Raw genomic sequence first — 13,065 nt, 5'->3', positions numbered from 1 at the left:
ATCAATGGCCAGTGCCTCCTCCGGCCCGCTGCTCCTGAGTGGCTGGAACTTTAGTTGGCTTAGTCTTTGGTAGGCCTTATGCAGGTAACTGGAACTGCAGTGAGTACACCAGCCAGGTCCTATCCAGAAGACAACCTTCCCCGTTCTCCAGGCTCGCATTCTTTCCTCCACCTCTTCCACAGCGATCTCTCAGGAAATTGGATTTAATACAGATGTTTCACTTAGGGCAGAACACTCAAGATCACTTATTTTCAGCGTTTAATGAGTCTCGGCATTAACCTCTGCCCCCTGCAAAGAGAACTTTACTAGCCAAACTTGGGAGCAGCACAAATCTATGGACATAAACATAAATATTTAGAATGCAGTTTGACAAAGTGTCCAGTTAGCAGATAGCAATAGCAGGTTCTCTCCAGGGCCTGTGGCCTCACAAGTCTGGCTTTTAGCCAGGTTTATAGTATCAACCATGAATTTCCTCTTGTGGAGCAAGCCTCAAATCTAATCAGAAAGCAGCTGGTTACCCAAATAACCTCCATAACACTACTGCACCAGTGGACACATCTTCCCTGGTAGATGTAGCATACAGAGTCCAGTGCTGAGCTCTTAATGTCTCTTCTTCCCCAGTAGCCTGTGTAATCACTACCAGTACTATGAAACCTAGCCAAGATTGATTTCTCTCCTTCAACAAAAATGTGTGTGTGTGTGTGTGTGTGTGTGTGTGTGTGTGTGTGTGTGTCTTCAGCAATAGGGTCTAACCATCTAGTGGTAGGTAGGTATCCAAAGGCAATGACAGTAGCCTTGTCATTTAGGGGACCTCTGGAGAATCATTGACCAATAACAGGAGATATCCCATGCCCGGTACTCAAATTTTCATTTACTAAACCTTATCTTCTGAAAACAGCATTGTACATCCATGTCGAATATCTTTATTTAAATTCTCTTTTAGAAATGAATTATGTTTCGTGCTTATCTTACAAACTAGTGCATTTCCGTAAATCTCTTTCATGTGCCCTGAGTTTTGGCTAACTCACCCTACTCACCCTCTCTTCCCATCCTTATCTCTGACCAAACCTTCAGCCCCCAGCTCATCCTGTCTTTCAGAGCCCATGTGTTTTACTACCCTGCCCTGTTATATATTTTTTCTTTTTTCTTGTTATATTTTTAGTTGGGTTGTAAGATAGTAGATTTTCATACAGTTTTTAAAAAGTACTCCTTTCGTTTTGCTTAACCCTCTCTCAATCAACAAAGACTTTAGGGACAAAATAAGTTGAGAGGAATAATGTGAGAACAGGCTGAAATAAAGGTCAGGTCAGATGGAGGGAGCAGAGCCCTCATGCTGCCTTCCAGCCTCTACGAAGATGGATGAAGGCAATGACAGTTGTGCATGTTTACGTCATGAGCATGACCCACATACGCATGTGTGTGTGTGAACACACACAAACTTACATACATTCACCAACACCCCCACATGCAAACACACACACACACACACACACACACACACACACACACATACACACACCCTAGACCACTGCCCAATTCAGCTCAGGTGCTTCATAAGTATCTGCTGTGTAAATGAATGTAACAGAGGCAGCTGCCGGTCAGGTTTGCACAAAACGTTAGCAGCTTATTTCTATCCATAACATCAAAATGAAATCAGTACAAAACAAGCTTACAATGAATCATCTTAAAAGAGTGTGTGTGTGTGTGTATATAATTTTATATAGTTTCCTGTGTTAAAAATATGTACAGTCAGGCAAAGCCCTGTTTCTAGAGTAAGGCAGTACAGGGCTTCTTTGACACTGTCCTAGTCCAATTCCCAGGTCAGGGTCCTCAGAGTTTCCCAGCTTTTCACTTTATGTATCAGGAAACCAAAGCATAGCCAAACTGTGGAGCGCTGCTGAGGCTAAACTTCATAAAACTATGTGTAGGAGAAGGCAAATAATTGTACAATGGCATAGTGCCCTTATGTCTGATTTCCCATATTAGCAATTGACTTCTGAATCAATTATATTGTTTTTTTTTTAAATGAGTTCAGAAGTGAGTGTTTTTAGGAGCTCAGTCTTTGCTCCAGTGATCTGTAGACTGCATGCCCTTCCAGCGGGCCATTTTGGTGGAAGGGCTGGCCGAGCTTAAGAAATTGTGGGCGACTGAGCCTCTTTCAAAGGGAAAGTATAGCTTCTCACTCGGACTCCAAGGATCGATGCAAAGCAACAGCGGCCAAGGTAGGGCTGAGAACAGTCATCTTCTTAGCGTGGAGAAAGAGTTCGCAGGTGAAAGGACATAGGGCAGAGCCTCTGTGGCAGCCTTGTGCTGTCTACCCCGTGTGAGGTTACCCTCCAAAATAAGAAACCTAAAACAACTGGCATTTGTTGTCCGGAGGTTGAAGTTAAGCTGCTGGCTGAGGCGAAGTCACCAGCTCCACGGGCAGGGCTCACTCACAGCCCCCTTACGCAGCTCCTAGACACTTGGGCCCCTCCACAGGCTGCCTGCCCGTCTGCACCTGCAAGCTCAGGGCTTCTTGGTATCTCCTAGAGTGAGGGAAGGGAAGAAAGAAAAAGCAGTGGGGTGGATTACAGAAACTGCAATCTTTTTATGGCTTACTTTTTGAAGTGACACTGACATATTTTTTGGTTGCCCATCAACTTGTGGGCATATCCTTAACAATACAGTGTATATCTTATGAAGAATTTCTGCACAGGACACATGGAGAACACTTCCAGGTCTGCAGTGCAAACCCACAGTTCTGTGGCTAAGGAAACACAAGAACCCAATGCACATCTTTAAAGGGTGCACTGGTGTCTAATAAATGTGTGAAAATATGTTCAATATCAGAGGCAACCACAGAAATCTACAGAGGAACCAACACATGCTCACCATGGTGGCTAAATTTAAAAGGACTGAAAAATGTTGATTAAGTACTGGCAAAGATATGGGGTAATGGGAACTTCATGTTGCTGGTGGCCATACGATATAATATAAGAGCTTTGTGAATTTCTTTTTTAAAAAAATTTAACACACACTTAACATTTGGTACAGCCCCCAAAAAAAGTTTACCCAAGAAAAAAATGAAAATATAATAGTCAAAGGTTTATTCACATATGCTCACAGCAATTTTATTTAAAACAGCTAAAACCTAAAAATAACATGAATGCCTTTCAACAGATAATAGAGGAAACTGTGTTATATCCATTCAATGGAGCATTACTCAGCAAAACAAAGGAAGAAGCTACTAACAGACAAAACAAGGATGGGTCTCAGACTCATGTCAAAGGACACACAGAAGAGTAAACACTATATGGGCCAACTATACAGCAAAGAATACATAAGCTGATCAGGAATGACCAAACAAATGCATCCTGGCTTGGGATTACTAGTAGAGGGGAAAATAGAGTGCAGACAACAATAACGAAGATGATTTGAGACAGGGTTTCTCTGTGTAGCCTTGGCTGTCCTGGAACTCACTGTGTAGACTAGGCTGGCCTCGAACTCAGAGATTCACCTGCCCCTGCCTCCTGATACTGGGATTAAAGGCGTGCACCACCATTTGACGATGACGATGACGATGATGGTAATAATAATAATACATTATCCTTGAGGGTTGGTGGAAATTGTCTCTGTCTTGGTTGCTGGGTTATCTTTAAGAGTAAATACATCTGTTAAATCTTATTAATTTGTAAACCTTGAGTGAATGGTATTTTCTGAAAAAAAAAAATAGGTGAGTATGTGAGAGGCTGAAAGTCAGTTATTTTGCCTCTTTGAAACTGTTGAATGTCATGTTGCCTAAGAATATTCACCATCTGCTTAGCTTGTGTCTTGGCAAAGCATTGGAACTGCCTGGGTTTCCCAGGTCCTTGTCTATGAATGGTGTCTATTTGGCAGAATTGTAAGCTAATGTGAGACATGAGTCATGAGAGAGAATATGAATGAATTGTTTTTCTGTTTCTAACCCTGTCATAGATTTTTTTGGGCTTGGGTTGGTGGTAGATAAATATATAAAAATACATTTGATAGAAAAAGTGTGGAATCCAATGTCATGCTCCACCACTTCTGTTCCGGATGGCTACTCTAACTGAGCTATGTAGGATTTGGGTCTGATTAGTTTTGGTGTGTGATTCTTTTTTGAAAGTCCTTTTTTAAAAATAATAAAGCTTGTAAAATTAAGCATTATTTAAAATTTTTACAAGGAAAGTTAGTGATCATCTAGCACATTAAAACAGCAGAAAAATCCGCATACTTAGACTGAATAGAGAGCTTTGCGTGTCAAACTGCTGAGTAAATTTATAATGAGAAAAATTAAATGAGCACCAAGTCTTCCCTTTTGTTTTGAGCTAGTATTTCAGATTCCAGAGGGACACGAATCACTCCTTCAGAACACTCTGAAGATGCACCGAGGGTAGACCATCGCATCACATCAAAACAAACCGAACTTGGCAAATGGAAGCTATAAGCTTAGTTCACGAGGACCAGAGACCTAGAACACAGAAGTGTGTGAGGAAGCCCAAAGCCCACGTCCCTGCTGGGGGAACAATGGCAGAGCCACTCTGGGCTACTAAACGCTCACTTCATTATTTCACCATCAACGGTTCCACATTTCTTCATTTATTTATTTAGTTGTTTGTTTATGTTTTTCGCTCCGTGTCATTTGCTAATAACTATTGTTGTGCCTGCCCAATTCTGGAAAAAATCGTGAGCTCCGCAAACACATACACCATTGGATTTCCTTGTATTGGGAAAGACTTAATTCATGTGGAGTGAGAAGGTGAGGCAAATAATTTTAAGATTAAATTAAAATTAAAAAATTTTTTCTCAAAGCCGGGCATGGTGGTGCACGCCTTTAATCCCAACACTCGGGAGGCAGAGGCAGGTGGATAGCTGTGAGTTCGAGGCCAGCCTGGTCTACAAAGTGAGTCCAGGACAGGCAAGGCTACACAGAGAGACCCTGTCTCAAAAACAAAAACAAAATAATAAATAAAAATTTTTTTAAATCTTTCTCTTTTATTTAAGAGTCTATTAAAAGAAAAGGTGCCCTTCTATTATTCCATTTAATTTTTGCTTTTGCCAAAGCTTGGTGACTATTTCCCTCCAAAATTTCATCTGGAAATTAGAAGCTACTCATTCTTCGACACAGACAGGAGTTTGCATCTGCTAGTTGGAGCAATAGCTTATGGTAAATCACACCAAATAATATTAAGCCAACTAAATAGAAGTAAATATTCCTTAAAACAAATTGAGCTTTCAGCAAGTCATTAGAGCAGGGAGGAAGTGGCTCAGGGCACTGTCTCTGTGCCCCAGGTCCTCTGTCTGTGTTCTGATCTCCCCCTTGTTACCTCTTGCTTGCTTGTATTCTTTCTTTTTTCAGAAAACACGCTTCCTTTTGGTGGGGATTGGGCTTACACAGCAATGGCACCTGTCCCTCCAAATGTGTTGTGGCACTCTATGGCGGAGCGACAGCTAGCTAACACTCAATTCACTCCCACAGACAAGGCTTGCTGCATGAATTCTCTCATGTCTTGTGCCTTTCCAGCCACACAGGAATGAGATGTAGACGTGACTGTAGGGAGGGTCTGGCGTGATCTCTCAGGCCAGGCAGGTGCGGCCCACCTGGTAAACACACCCATCAGGTGAACGCCCATGAGCTAGAGCCCCTCAGAGGTCCCAAGGACCCATCTCGTCCAGAGTCCAGGACAACAACAAAATCTTACATTCACAGCACACAACTCCTATTTTCCAGCAGTACAGGTGTCCGGTTGCCTAAAACACTGAGGGAATCCAGTGGCTCTGTGAAGATACCAATGCTGAAAAAGGAGTGGCCAGGGAGCAGCCTGAGCGCTCTGATGCTTGCCTCAGCTCTGAGAAGCACACGCTGACCTTTTTGCTGATGAAAGCTGGACAGTTTGTTTTGTCTGGGATGGGCTTAGGCACAGGTCTGCCTACAAAGTGGAGAAGTGGGGCAGATGGCCCTGGCTTTTCCTAGGCGCCTCCTACGTAGGAGTGGCGGGGCAGTCCAGGTTCTCCCAAAGTGTCCTTGAACTATCCAAATTCAAGAACCTCTTCCCCCATGGGAAGTTTCTGTTTCTGCCAACTTCATATCTTAATAATATGCTGTTCTTCAAAATTTTTTTTACTGCATATAATTTTTTAAAAACTTAATTAACAAGTGTTTGTAAAATGCTATGGGCCTGCCTTTTCTGAAGGGAGGAGGCATGGATCTGAGGGAGAGGGGAGGGGAAGGGGAGAGGGAGGGGAGGAGGAGGAGAGGTGGAGGGGGGGGAGGGGAAGGCCTGGGCAGAGAGGAGGGAGGAGTACTGTGGTTGAGATGTAATATATAAGAGAATAATAACAAAAAAAAAGTATGGGCCTGGCAATGCTCTAGGCTTGTGGAATTCAATAGAAACACAAACAAATGACCTTTCTTAATTTATGGAGTTTGAATTCCAGTGGAAGAAAAACAGAACATAACAGTGGGTTAAGCAGTGTTTAGAAGTGAAGCGATCTGAAGTGACCAGAGGACATGTGAAACCTTACACAAGCTAGTCCAGCCAACTCCAAGGGCAGGGTGCTATTGAGAAAAGCCCCGAGGAACATCCTGGCATTTGCATCTTGCAGGGAGCCCATTGGGTGGGGGGAGTAGGGGTGGTGAGGCGGGGGGCACTGCGGCATACGTGAGTATGGGGGTGTGTGGATAATGGAGTGTAGGTGTATATGGGATTGCGGTTGCGGGGACAGAGGATGGGGGTAGGGGTGATAGTGAGGGTGGGCTGGGGTGACAGAGGAGGTGTGGAGGTGGGAGGGTGGGGTGTGGCAGTACAGAGCCCCTGAGGTGAGAAGTCCTCGAGAAGCCCTGCTGTTCTCCACACCGTCCACCTGACCCAGCCTCTGGCTTCTAAGCTCTAAGCAGAAAGTGTCTCCTCTCCCCCTTCTGCCAAGATTCTCTTCGTTCCTTAGTCTCTCGCCATTCGAGAGTCTCACGGCCTTTTCTGGCTACCCATCCTGTAGTGCTTCGCACAGGCTGCGGGGTTGGCTCCAAATGTAGGCCTGTTGTATGTTCAACCTGGCAACACGCACGCTCATGAAGGGCTACAGAGTGTGCCCTCAGAGGAACAGAGAGAAGAATAGGAGAGCAGAAGAAGGCTCAGCATGCTTCTCCATCCACCACTGACATCAGCAGAGGGATGTGCACACAGGGATGTACACACAGGGATGTGCACACAGGGATGCACACAGAGAGATGTGCACACAGGGATGTGCACACAGGGATGTACACACAGGGATGTGCACACAGGGATGTACACACAGGGATGTGTACACAGGGATGTACACACAGGGATGTACACACAGGGATGTGCACACAGGGATGTGCACACAGGGATGTGCACACAGGGATGTGCACACAGGGATGTGTACACAGGGATGTACACACAGGGATGTGCACACAGGGATGTACACACAGGGATGTACAACACACAGGTTTGTACAGATATTGAGATGTACACACAGGGATGTACACACAAGGATGTGCACACAGGGATGTAAACACAGGGATGTAGACACAGGTCTGTACAGATATCAAGATGTACACACAGGATGTACAGACAAGATGTACACACAGGGATGTACACATAGAGATGCACACACAAGGATGTGCACACAGGGATGTATACATAGAGATGTACACACAGAGATACACACACAAGGATGTGCACACAGGGATGTACACACAGTGATGTACAGACAGGGATGTTCAGATATCGAGATGTACACACAGGGATGTACATATAGGGATGTACAGACAGGGATGTTCAGATATCGAGATGTACACACAGGGATGTACATATAGGGATGCACACACAAAGATGTGCACACAAGGATGTACACATAGAGATGCACACACAAGGATGTGCACACAGGGATGTTCAGATATCAAGATGTACACACAGGATGTACAGACAAGATGTGCACACAGGGATGTACACATAGAGATGTACGCACAGGGATGTACAGGTAGGGATGCACAGGTAGGGATGTGGGTTTACCTCACTCACCCTCAGCTCTTGGCTTTGCTCTATTTGGACTGGGCTCCATGGTGCTGCCGGGGCAATGATGGGCCACACGCACTATGGGGATCCCGTGGGTTGACATGGCCTTATGATATCACAGTCATTTGTAAGTATATGTTCCAGTGTTTGCACCATGCCGACAGAATTGCCCCATGATACATGGCTCAGAATAGTCTCTGTCATTAAGTGCTGGCTGGCTGTAATTAGATTCTGTTGTGTTTCCCAGAATACATCCTAAGGTCCTGGATCATTCCCTTTGAAATGTTTTTTCCCTGTTGCCACTTGGCAAACTGAACAATGATTGGAAGCTAGAATCTACCGAATTCCATCTCCCAAATAATTCTGAAGTGGCTGTGATGTCCTAAAGAAATCAGAAAAAAAAAAAGTATGCTTTTCTTTTAAATACACAAGGCGTTTAATAAGACAATATGCCACTAGATTTCATTTTTCTAGTTTAAATGCCATTTTACTTTTCCCATAGGCTCCAGGTGTCTCTCTTGATGCACGTACATTTGCATTTGCCTTGCTCATGGGTATAAATACTATTCATGGCACAGGAAGACAGATTGTGAAAGGACAGCATTGGAACAGCTTGCTTACCTCAATGACTTTGATTGGCTTTATCTGATCCCAGAATTGGGCAACAGGTCATTCCATACAAAGCATGAGTGTTATTCTAAAGGGTAGAGCAGAAATGGCACAGCGACATTGGAGGCACTATTGAACCATGCAGGCGACCATGACAGAACTTCGAGTGTATGTTAGTTTGATTTTTCATTCAAGGAAGAGAGAAACTTTGGGTTTAAGAAGCAGAGTTTTTTGTTTGTTTGTTTGTTTTTCTTTTTGCTTTTAAACAACAACAGCAGCAAAAACATTGTCTAGGAAGAGGTGTTGGCTGGCGAAGTCTCAAATCTGTTTTTGACAGTTTTCGGTCTTTCACTACAGGCCTCACTATTTTGTGCATGCATACATGCACCTACATATGTGTGCACGTGTGGTGGGGTGGTGTGGTGCCTGCATAGAGGTAGAGGCCAGAGGCCACCAGTGGGTGTCTTCTTCAGTTGTTTCTCAGCATTGCTTTTGAGACAGGCTTTCTCACTTTGAAAATCAGCATTTTGTCCAGCCCTGCTGGCTGCCGAGCTCCTGCGGCTCACCTGCCTCTGCCCCAGAAGAGCTAGGGTTACAGATACACCCACATAACTTGACTTTCATGTGAGTGCAAGGAATCCAAACCGAGTTCCTCCTGCTTGTTGCAGTGAGCACTTGACCCACTGATCCACCTCCCTTCCCAGACACTCCTTCTATGTGGCTTTGAGAATGTCATCCATGTGGTGGGTCCCTCTGTCACTGAAGCTTTGAGCTAACTCCATCCAAACCCCTTTCAACAGCCTCGAGGAGGGAATCATATTAGGAATTTCAAAAAAACATGTCATGGGCTTGGGGATGTCACTCAGTGGTAGAGTACTTGCCTAGCCTGAGAAAGGTCACTGGCTCCCTTCCTAGCATTGTCAAGGAAACAGAAAAACAAACTAAAGCCACGTCACAAAGAGCACTGGAAATCCTTGGTTCAGGGCTAGTGACTTTTTGACCGTGTAATTCCTTGCTTGAAGATTTATGGTGGTGTCGAGTCGGGCAGTTCTTTAAATGAGGTTTAAGCCTGAGCTTGGGGGTCATAGCATTGTTTGTACGCTGGCTACGTAGTCACTTCTCAAGCTTTGATAGGATCCAGTGTTCGTTTGCGTCCCACCAGCCAGTCTATCCTTGCGTCACCATTCCAATCCCTTCTCTAGTCTTGAACTTGTCCTTGGCCTTTTCTGGAGTGCTGTTCACCCTCTGTCACTCACCCAATGCTCTTCTCTCCCGTGGTGCACCATGGGGGATGACAAAGGTGAAGTGACAGACTCTATTCTTAAAAATGTAAGGCTCCCAGAGGGGATGGCAGACAATTCAGGCCAGTATAACAAGCCCTTTCGCAGAAGCCTTACCAGCAGAGGCAAAGAAAAGCCTATCTTACCCCAGGCAGGAGAGCCCAGGGAAGGCTCCTGTGGAACCAGATACGGCCCAGCAGAAACTAAAAGCAGCTTTTCAAGTGAGAGGAAGGCTGGATGGCAGGAAACTTCAGTCAAGGAAGCTCAGGCTTGCTGGCTTGCTTCGGGAGAAGTAAGCTGCGTGGAATGGCTGTGGTCTGGCACATCGCAGGCAGGAGGGTACAAGAAGTAGGAGAATGGGCAGGCATTAGCCACTCCCCTGGGAGGCCCCCCTTACACACGAGTTATCCGCCTGCTTGGGTGTAAAGCATGGTGCTAACCTTTTGGAGTGGTAGGATCACGGTAGGCCAGTTCATCCAGCCCTCGCTGCAGTTCTCTGTAAAACTGGACGAACATAGCCGACAGAAATATAGGCTGTCCTTGCATAGATGTTGGCAGTGACCGGGGGTGATACTGACGCTGGGGAAGATAATGTGTCTCTCACAGGGGTCCCCAGGGGAGCTAGCACAGGTGGAGATGACGCGGCACTGTCCATCTCTGGATCGCTGGGCCTGGGTTGTTACTTTGGACAGAAAGGGAGAGTCAATTCTCAGACTCTCCCAAGTGCGGCCTCGACAGCGTATTCGTAAGGAGGTGTTCAGAGCACTGGGCGTGGCCCCTGTCCGGAAGCAAGGGGTACGGAACACTGTCAGTGACAACGAGCCAGGTTTTCCCTGTAATGAGTTCTCAGTTGTGAACATACACCAGAAACTTCTGGCCGTGCTCCACGCCTGAATCTGCAATCCACTAGATCTGCAGAAGGGTACACAGTTCTCCTTGTGTGCTCCAGAGCGATGCTATGGTCTACAGTGCACACGCGGAGACTGCCTGCTCTCTTGCGTTAGACAGTGGGTCAGACCCAGGATCCCTGGCTTCCTGCTACATTCCACATCCTCTGCTGAGCACCCCGGATTCCCTCCCCTTTTCAGAGACACCGGCTCTGCAGGCTCCCAGGGTGGATGTGCTGCTTGGATCCCTTTTCTTCATATGTCTAAACAGGAGATTGGACCAAATCCCTGGGGCCTTCCAAATCAGGATTCCACATTTGTGGCCGTTGGGAGAGACAAAGAAGCTGGTCCCCCGCTAGCCTGTCATTCAGTTCTTTATTAGCCCCACCCCACCCCCCCCACCCCCGAGTCACGGACTGACAAAGTCTCTGTGGCTCTGTGTGAGAATGCAGGGAGCACTCGCCGACACTGTAAGCTGTGACTTAGACTTTCCATTCCAGAGTTTATTAGTTTAGGTGATCACAAGACTGAGCGAGCGGTCACTCCCATGAGTGCAGGATGAAGTGTCTTGACGACCCACTGCTTCTGACAACAGCGGTCAGGCTGGGTATCATGGGTCTGTGTGTCACTCTCTAACTTTAATCTCCAGGATCTGGCTCCTACCACGTGGCACGCTCGCTGGCTGCACCTGTCTGCAGTGCCGGGCTGCAGCATGAGTCCCTAGGATGGCTGCCTCATGGAAATGACTGGGCAGGTCGTGGTGAAACAGGAGAACCGCAGCCCCGGGCTTGGCAGGCCGTCTCCGTCTCTGGGACCGTTTCGATGGTGAGACAGGTAGGATTTCAGTGACACGTTATGTAACCACGCTCGGAAGGGACAGCCTGTCCACTTCGGTGGCAGAAAAAAAAAGAAAGGCATCCTGTTCTACCATCACTAATTGCTGTTAATATTTTAAAGGCTGTTTTATCAAATTACATATTTCTGCTTACTTCCGTGACTTACATAAAGAAATCTTCAAATATCTGGCTTTGGGCTAATTTTTTTTTTTTTAAATATAAAAGTTCAGATAGAATCCTAGCAAACAATTCCTTTACTGCAACCTATTAGAACATCCCTTTTTAAGGCTCTCTGGCAGGGAAAAAAAAAATAGATGATTTTGAACTTTAGCAACATTCTGGTAGTGAGGGCAGACTTGAGGTAACAGACTGTAAGTCCCTACAGGTTCAGAGTCCAGCAGTGGTTGCTGTGGGGGTGTGGGTGAAAACCCATTTCTACCTGTTTAATAGAGATTAGCCAATTACCCATTTATAGTGCATGCTGAATATTTGAAATCATGCGAGAAGGACAAGATGCTAAGGAATCTGAGCAGAGCGGGGCTTCTCATGGGTGATAGGATTTGGAGGACTCTTCCTGGAAGGAGAGGAGGACAGAGTTTTGACGGGTGTGGCTGAGGAAGGAGCTTCTAGCAGTGACATTCTGGGCAGGCACCACAGGCCAGCTGTGGAGGCTTGTTCTTACACACTGCTCACTTCCATCTCAGACTGGCCACTGACCCCGACACTTTGGTTAGAGGGAGTAAGGACCCTGGACTCATGTGTGAGATGCCCCAGAAGCCATCTTGGTGGCCATGCTCCATGAAGGGTCCATTTCCTTCATTCTGGCATTTGTTGAGGAGCTGGCATGCCAGTTGGTAGCCTAGAGAAACCAGCGATGGCCCCTTTAGCACAGTAGGCGACAATAAAGCTGAGACTGCCGGGTTCCTACCACCTCACAAAGTGAGGGCCGGCTGAAGTGGTGAGGGTGTGGCCAGGACCCCAGCTGCCCAAAGCAAGGCCAGCAGTAACAGAGGGACGTGGGCCAGGGGTCATGAGGGGTCATGAGGTCAAGCAGCTAGTATTCTTTAGGGGTGAGCATGCTGAATGGGAAACACACTGTACATGACCCCCCATATTTGCTACCCGAGTTACATACAGTTCAGGAGCAGATTTTCAGTCCCTGTGTGTGTGCGTGTGTGTGTGTGTGTGTGTGTGTGTGTGTGTGTGTGTGTAGTCACTTTAGAAGTAACTCTGGAAATTCAGGTTCCCCCGGTAGTGAGACTGGGGCCACTGAGGGAGGCAGCTCACCAGAGAGGTTCACAGAACAAACGTCCATCCATCTTCTCTTGTTGGTGTCATCCAGGAAGACACTGTACAGATGTTTCTGCCCTTCAGCCAGTTCCCACTGGGATCGGAAGGCCACACTGCTGAGGGTGGT

At 46.3% G+C, this 13,065-nt stretch overlaps 1 long non-coding RNA gene across 1 annotated transcript in view; it reads left to right on the top strand.

Moving 5' to 3' along the window:
• The window catches only part of LOC311578979, a 34,565-nt gene extending 22,924 nt beyond the window's left edge, over window positions 1-11,641 (top strand). Inside the window, exon 3 of the long non-coding RNA XR_014773017.1 lies at window positions 11,462-11,641. This is a non-coding gene — a long non-coding RNA (uncharacterized lncRNA). The remainder of the gene's footprint in view (window positions 1-11,461) is intronic.
• The last annotated feature ends 1,424 nt before the right edge of the window (window positions 11,642-13,065 follow it).

Source organism: Acomys minous, assembly GCF_964271855.1.
Source record: "Acomys minous genome assembly, chromosome: 12".
Taxonomy (NCBI): Eukaryota; Metazoa; Chordata; class Mammalia; order Rodentia; family Muridae; genus Acomys; species Acomys minous.
Note: the sequence above shows the minus strand (reverse complement) of the source record. Positions and strands in the feature narration are given on the sequence as shown.